Source organism: Lathyrus oleraceus, chromosome 2 (assembly GCF_024323335.1).
Source record: "Lathyrus oleraceus cultivar Zhongwan6 chromosome 2, CAAS_Psat_ZW6_1.0, whole genome shotgun sequence".
Taxonomy (NCBI): domain Eukaryota; kingdom Viridiplantae; phylum Streptophyta; class Magnoliopsida; order Fabales; family Fabaceae; genus Lathyrus; species Lathyrus oleraceus.
This window is the reverse complement of record NC_066580.1, coordinates 51,968,879-51,977,470: the sequence shown is the minus strand read 5'-3', so window position 1 is coordinate 51,977,470 and position 8,592 is coordinate 51,968,879.

The window sequence follows — 8,592 nt, the reverse complement described above, 5'->3', positions numbered from 1 at the left end:
ATAATTGGATAAAAGCTCAAATTTATTTGATGGAATGGTAGCCTGCAAATGGCAAGACTCCATAGATTTGTACAAATTTGAAATCAGTGATATATATTGGAAGAGGGCTACATTGAACATAATGATCCTTTCTCTACCAATTTGAATCTCGCTGTATTCGAATCTTCAGTTGACGACGAATCGAAAATCTCTGACGAACAGACGGCTGCGAAGCAGAAAGTCTTGTCAGAATGCAGTTACTTGCCATATCCCTAATTTTTGCCTAGATTGCCCCAGGATGAGGTACTCAATCTAGCGGGATGCAAATATTCTCTTTTTTCCAAGTCTCTAACTTTTGCCTGGATCACCCTTGCGGGTTCTCCACCGAGACGCTCATTTTTGCCTAAGCCGCCCTTTCGGGTTTTCAACTTAGCGAGCTATTCTGTTTTTATTTTACTCTCCTTTTTTTTTAGGCAAAGTATTTCTTGACTGCATCTGAATTCACAGGACGAGTGAAATCCTCCCCATCCATTGTTGTAAGCATCAAAGCACCACCTGAAAAGGCTCTCTTAACAACATATGGACCTTCATAGTTTGGAGTCCACTTGCCCCTGGAATCGGGCGCGAAAGACAAGACTTTCTTGAGCACGAGGTCACCTTCTCGGAACACACGAGGCTTGACCTTATTATCGAATGCTTTCTTCATTCTCTGCTGATATAACTGACCATGGCACATGGCAGTCAATCGCTTCTCTTCAATCAAATTCAGTTGGTCGCAACGACTCTGAATCCATTCAGCATCAGTCAAATTGGCTTCCATCAAGAATCTCATTGATGGGATCTCCACCTCTACTGGGAGAACAGCCTCCATGCCGTAAACAAGAGAAAAAGGGGTTGCCCCTGTTGAAGTGCGGACAGATGTACGATAACCATGCAAAGCAAATGGCAGCATCTCATGCCAATCTTTGTACGTGACTGTCATCTTCTGGATAATCTTCTTGATATTCTTGTTAGCAGCTTTAACAGCCCCATTCATCTCTGGTCTGTAAGGAGAGGAGTTATGGTGTGCAATCTTGAACTCAGCGCACAACTCTTCCATCATCTTATTATTCAGATTAGATCCATTATCAATAATGATCTTATCTGGCACACCATAACGGCAAATCAACTGATTCTTGATAAACTTCACGACCACCTGCCTGGTCACATTCACATACGAAGCGGCTTCAACCCATTTGGTGAAGTAATCAATTGCTACGAGAATAAACCTGTGTCCATTGGACGCTTTCGGTTCAATCATGCCGATCATGTCAATTCCCCACATAGAGAAATACCATGGTGATGAAATCACATTCAGAAGTGTCGGAGGAATATGAATCTTATCCGCATAAATCTGACACTTGTGGCATTTCTTCATATATTTGCAGCAATCAGACTCCATTGTCAGCCAATAGTAGCCTGCTCTAAACATCTTTCTAGCCATGGCATGTCCATTGGAATGAGTACCAAATGAACCCTCATGGACTTCAGTCATCAACAGGTTTGCTTCGTGTCTATCCACGCATCTGAGCAAAACCATGTCAAAATTCCTCTTGTATAGCACTTCACCGCTGAGGTAGAAACTGCCTGACAACCTTCTCAAAGTTTTCCTATCTTTCACAGAAGCCCCAGGCGGGTAGACCTGGTTCTAAAGGAAATTCTTGATATCAAAATACCAAGGCTTGTCATCATTCACTTCTTCAACTGCAAACATGTGAGCTGGTCTATCCAAGCGCATCACGGTGATATTGGGGACTTCATTCCAATATTTGACCATAATCATCGAAGCAATCGTAGCAAGAGCATCTGCCATCCGATTATCCTCACGAGGTATATGATGAAAGTCAACTTCTGTAAAGAACGTTGAAATCCTCCTCGCATAATCTCTGTACGGAATGAGACCGGGTTGATTCGTCTCCTATTCACCCTTGATCTGATTAACAACTAGGGCCGAATCACCATACACATCAAGATGTTTGATTCTCAAATCAATACATTCTTCTAATCCCATAATACAGGCTTCATACTCAGCCATGTTATTCGTGCATTTGAAAGTTAGCCTTGCTGTAAACGGAATATGCGTGCCATGAAGAGTAATGATTACTGCCCCAATTCTATTTCCATACTGATTCACAGCGCCATCAACCACCATCGTCCATCTAGAACCAGGTTCTGGACCTTCATCAAGTGTAGGCTCATCACAATCTTTCATTTTCAAATACAGAATCTCCTCGTCTGGGAAGTCGTACTGAACAGACTGATGATCTTCAATAGGCTGGTGTGGCAAATGGTCAGCCAAGATACTACCTTTGATAGCTTTCTGAGCTCGATACTCGATATCATACTCAGATAACAACATCTGCCAACGGGCAATCCTCCCGGTTAAAGCAGGCTTCTCGAAGATATACTTGATTGGATCCATTATGGATATCAACCAAGTTATATGATTTATCATGTACTGGCATAAACGCTTAGCAGCCCAAGCTAAAGCACAACACGTCTTCTCAAGCATTGAGTATCGAGACTCACAATCGGTGAACTTCTTACTCAGGTAGTAAATAGCAGATTCCTTCTTCCCTGATTCGTCTTGTTGACCGAGTACACAACCCATCGAGTCTTCAAGAACGGTCAAATACATGATCAGAGGTCTTCCTTCTACAGGAGGAGACAAGATCGGAGGTTCAGACAGATATTCTTTGATACTGTCGAAAGCCTTCTGGCAATCCTCGGTCCAATCATGAGATTGATCTTTCCGGAGGAGCTTGAATATCGGCGCACATGTGGCAGTCATGTGGGATATAAATCTGGAAATATAGTTCAAGCGGCCAAGAAAACCTCGGACTTGCTTTTCAGTTTTGGGTGCAGGCATCTCTTGTATCGCTTTGACCTTTGCAGAATCAACCTCAATACCTCTCTCGCTGACAACAAAACCCAACAACTTGCCAGAACGGACTCCAAATGTACATTTGTTCGGATTCAGGCGAAGTCTGAACTTCCTCAATCGCTGAAAAAGCTTCAACAAATGCTCAACATGTTCAACTTCCGTTCGGGACTTAGCAATCATATCATCAACATAGACCTCTATCTCCTTGTGCATCATGTCATGAAACAAGATAGTCATAGCACGTTGATACGTGGCTCCGGCGTTCTTCAAACCGAAGGGCATCACTCGATAACAGAATGTTCCCCAAGGTGTGATGAATGTTGTCTTCTCCATATCTTCGGGTGCCATCTTGATTTGATTATAACCGGAAAATCCGTCCATAAAGGAAAAGACTTTGAATTTAGCTGTATTGTCTACCAACATATCAATATGTGGTAGAGGAAAATCATCTTTCGGACTAGCCTTATTCAAATCTCTGTAATCAACACACATACGGACTTTTTCCGTCTTTCTTAGGCACAGGCACAATGTTGGCCATCCATTGAGGATATGTAGAAGTCACCAGAAACCCCGCATCAATTTGCTTCTGAATTTCCTCTTTGATCTTCACTGCCATATCTGGATGAGTTCTTCTGAGCTTCTGCTTCACAGGCACGCACTCAGGCTTCAAAGGCAGGAAATGTTGCACAATATCTGTATCTAGACCTGGCATGTCTTCATACGACCAAGCAAAGATATCGGAATATTCTCGTAGCAAACTGATCAACTCCTTCTTAATAGACTCTTCAAGAAGTGCCCCAATCTTCACCATACGAACACAATCTTCAGACCCCAAGTTGACTGTTTCCAGATCTTCGAGATGCGGCTGAATGATCTTCTTCTCGTGCTCAAGGAGACGGGTAATCTCGTCAGGAATCCCTTCAACATCATCTTCCTCTGCTTCAAATACAGGGAATTCAAAATTGGGAGATGGTGTTGGATCATTATGTTCAATGGGTTTTAGAATCAACCTGCATAATGATTTTGGATAATAAATCTTTGGAATTTAAACAAGCAAACCATTATGCAGATGAAAAGATTGCTTTTATTCTTGTTCTTAGGGTTTTTTGTGATCACCGATTTCATGCAAAAGCAAAAAGTGAAAACAAATGGAAAACAAATGTTTAACAATGCATTAATTGAATGAAATATCATTGTATAAATGCTGCCAACAATGTCATCACTTCTCCTTTTGGCATGGGAGAAGGGTTTTGAACAAAGTGAACAAATTACGCTGACTTATGAATGACCGTAGGAACATCCACAACGACCCAATTGTGGCAGACACCACCAGGGATAACAAAGTTGCTCAAATCATCTGCATCCTCTTCCAGAATAGCAGCAGCTTCCTCAGCTTGATCAGCATGGATGAAACCTCCACTCTTGAACAACCCTTGCTTGTTGAATGCCCCAGAAGAATAGCCAATGCCAGCCCGGGATTTATTATCTTCAAGCTCAATCATCTTCCCCAAACCAGCAACTGCACCACATTCAATGGCCAGTTTCGCATCACGATAGGAAGCAAATGAAGGAGACTTCTTCTCAATCGGCTCAGCAATAGACAAAGCTTGGAAAGGCGTTCCAACTTCATCCTCAGCATCAATATATGAGAAAGAAGACAAGTGGCTAACCAGGAGAGCCTTTTCTCCCCCTACCACGACCAGTTTCTTATTCTTGACGAATTTCAGCTTCTGGTGTAGGGTGGATGTCACGGCGCCAGCCTCGTGAATCCATGGTCTACCAAGGAGACAACTATAAGATGGGTGGATATCCATAACCTGAAAGGTAACTTGGAAATCACTTGGTCCAATCTTGATTGGGAGATCAACTTCCCCAATCACGGTCTTATGCGACCCATCGAAAGCTTTCACAACAACACCACTCTGCCTCATAGGAGGCCCCTGATATGACAATCTAGAAAGAGTGGTCTTCGGCAATACATTCAGAGATGGCCCAGTGTCCACCAGCACATTGGACATGGCATCAGTCTTGCAATTCATAGAAATATGTAAAGCCATGTTGTGGTCTCTTCCCTCCTCAGGGAGGTCAGCGTCACAGAAACTCAAAGTATTGCAAGTAGTGATGTTTGCAACTATACTGTCAAACTGTTCGATTGTGACATCGTGATCAACATAGGCCAGGTTCAATACTTTCTGCAGAGCTTCCCTATGGGGTTCTGAATTCAGAAGCAACGATAGCACGGATATCTTGGACGGCGTTTGTAGAAGCTGGTCTACAACGTTGTACTCACTCTTCTTGATGAGCCTCAGCATCTCATCACATTCTTCGTTCACGGTGCCACTTGGGCCAACAGAAGAAGTAGGAGTCTTTTGTACAGAGGAGGGTTTGGCAACAACAAGTGCCGGATTCGGAACATTCAGCGCAGTCCCAACTGGATGCTCAGCAGAATCAGAAACAACATGAGTCTTCGGGGGTGCAGAAAACACACGACCACTACGGGTCAACCCACTCACATCATCAATATTTACCACAGAGGTTGAAGGCAACGACACTTCTTTCCCATCTTCTACAGCAACAGGATTGTATCGGAAGGGAACTGCTCTATCTGAAGAATAAGGCACAGGGCCTGCAGGTTTGATCACCAAAGAAGGAGAGACCTTCGGCTTGCTACCATCATAACGGATGACAACAGGCTCAGGAATCTTGAACACAGGAGAAATCACATTTACTTCTGGTTCGTCTTCATCAACATTTCTGTTTTGAAGAATCTCAATGGTACCCTCATCTAGCAGCTCTTGAAGCTCTCTGCGCACTTGGCGGCAACCCAATAGATTGACGGAGCAAATACGGCATCTGTCATGGTCGTGCTCCATATGACTGTAATTACACAGCAGACGATGCAACTCGACCAATGACTGTCGAATATGGCTTACATTTTGACTTTATATTTGCCAGGGCAACCCTGGACCATGTTAACCGACTTCCCATGCTCGGGCAATGGGTTCTTCGTAACATTGGGGCCTGAGTCCTCAAAGCTCAGAATGCCGCATCTCATAAGGTCTTGAACCTTAGTCTTCAATGGATAGCAGTTTTCTATATTATGACCGGGAGCACCGGAATGATAAACACAATGCTGGTCGGGCTTGTACCACCACTGCGGGTTAGCAGGTACAGCCGGAGGATTCCTCGGGGTAATCAGTTTCCGCTCTATTAAAGAGGGATATAGCTCAGCATATGACATAGGAATGGGATCGAAAGTGATCTTCTTCCTATCATAATTCAAATTAGCCTGATTACTGTTGCCACGAGGCTGGTAAGCCTGTTGCTGTGGATGATGTTGCTGTTGATACTGAGGTTGTTGCTGATTATGCTGATTGTTGTCTCTGAAAACAGGTGCTATGAGAGCCACCTGATGCTGATTGCTGGCATGACGCACAGGCTTCCTCTTGGCAGAGGGTCTTCTAGGTTTAGCATGGGATTGCACAGCATGTGCCTCCCCATCTTTCTTCTTAAACGCCCCATATCGTTTAGAAGAGCCTTCATCCTTAGATAAACGTCCTTCCCGGACTCCTTCCTCCAATCGCATCCCCATGTTCACCATTTCGGTGAAATCAGAGGGAGCACTCGCAACCATCCGCTCATAATAAAATGAACTAAGAGTCTTCAAAAAGATCTTAGTCATCTCCTTCTCTTCCAGCGGAGGAGTAATCTGAGCTGCCAGCTCTCGCCACCTTTGGGCGTATTCCTTAAATGTCTTTTTGTCCTTCTGGGACATAGCTCTGAGTTGATCACGGTCAGGAGCCATATCCACATTATACTTATATTGCTTGACGAAGGCTTCGCCAAGATCGTTGAAGGAACGAATGTTTGCACTATCAAGGCTCATATACCAACAAAGAGTTGCACCAGACAAACTATCCTGAAAATAATGAATCAGCAGTTGATCATTATCAGTCTGAGTAGACATTTTCCTGGCATACATAACCAGGTGGCTGAGAGGGCAGGTGTTCCCCTTATACTTCTCAAAGTCAGGGACTTTGAATTTGACGGGTATCTTAACATCGGGAACCAAGCACAGTTCAGCAGCAGACTTGCTGAACAAATCTGGGCCCTCAGACGGCTCAGAATGATAGATGGTGTCGTCTACCCTGGGAGTGGTATGCACGACAGGAGGAGGCATTGCAAGGACCGGGCTAGATGTCGGCATGGAAGCAAATGTAGGAGCTGGAATATCTGGCATGAAACCAGGAGGCATACCCCACGGGAACCCGGCTGGCATGGCTGGCATGAAGTGGGCACTGGCAGCTGGCACAGTTGAAGAAACCACTTCAGATATAACAGTCCTCTAGGGAGGAGTTGTAGGAGGCGGTGACGGTTGATTCTGGGCAGCCAAAAATTGCTCCATCAGAGCGCTCAGTCTGGCAACTTCTTCCTTCAGGTCTCGGTTCTCTTGTTCAAGTTGATCCATCACTCTTGCAGAATTGGCTCGGGTGTAGTACCGATGAGTCAGCTTGTCTTCAAAATAAATGAAGAGCACAAAGTTAGGCCACAGACAAGAAGACCAGAACAACACCTGCTTATGCAAAATGATGCATGCAATGTTTGTGCATATGCTTTGTTTTTATTTCAAGGAACTTTTTAGGGTTGTATTTGTAATTTTGAATATTTAAGCATTTAATAGCATATGGAAAGTATCTCATCGAATATATTCAAGACAAAGAAGTACAACATTGTTGATCATATTACAAGGGAAAAGGAAAGTAAACATCCTATGGATCCCTAGAAACTCGAGATGCCGGAAGACGAGAAACACAAAGCTTCTTGATCTCTCTCTCATATGCTGCTTCCATATCCGCTTTCTCCTTAGCAAGTCGATCATACTTCCTCTTCAAGAACTTGGAAGACTGAGGAAGCAGAGAAGTCCAGGTATCATTCGGATCATCTATCACCTGGTGCTCGGGGAATTCGATCAGAGTGTCCTTCTCTTTAAGTTGTTGAAGCAACTCTTCTCTTTCACGGATCCAGGCACGTGAAAGGTCTTCTTCTCTCAACTCCTCTACGCCTTGGTTATGAAGGGTTGAAGGCCCAGCCACATCCAACGGTGTAGGTCTCGGATAATCATATGGCATAAGATACTCAGAAGCTCTCTGTCTGACCCAAGAAGTATATGGCTCCAAAGCTATGCAGTTCTTCGGACCCAACTCATTTCTACCCTTCTTGTGAATCTTGCGCCAAGCGCGGACCATCCTGGCTTTCAGACCTTGGGGATCTTTACCCTCCTGAAAGAACACACCTTCTAACAGAATGTTATGAGGTTTGTCCTTTAGGGAGAACCCAAGCTGACGACGTGCTAAGATAGGATTGTAATTGATCCCACCACATGTACCAAGAAGAGGCACATTAGGGAATTCACCATAATAATCAATAATCTGAACAGTATCATACACGCGATCATACCATGAGATATCATCATTAGTGAGAGACATAAGTCTCGTAGACCACCGTAGACATCCCTTGTTCTCCTTGAAAGCGACCGTCTGCGGTAAGTGAGAAATAACCCACTTATACAACAGAGGCAAACAACACACAATAACTCCTCCACCCTTCGCATTCCTCAGGTGCAAAGAGAAATAGGCATCACCCAACAGAGTAGGAACGGGATTAAGAACAAAAAAGATCCTAATGGCGTT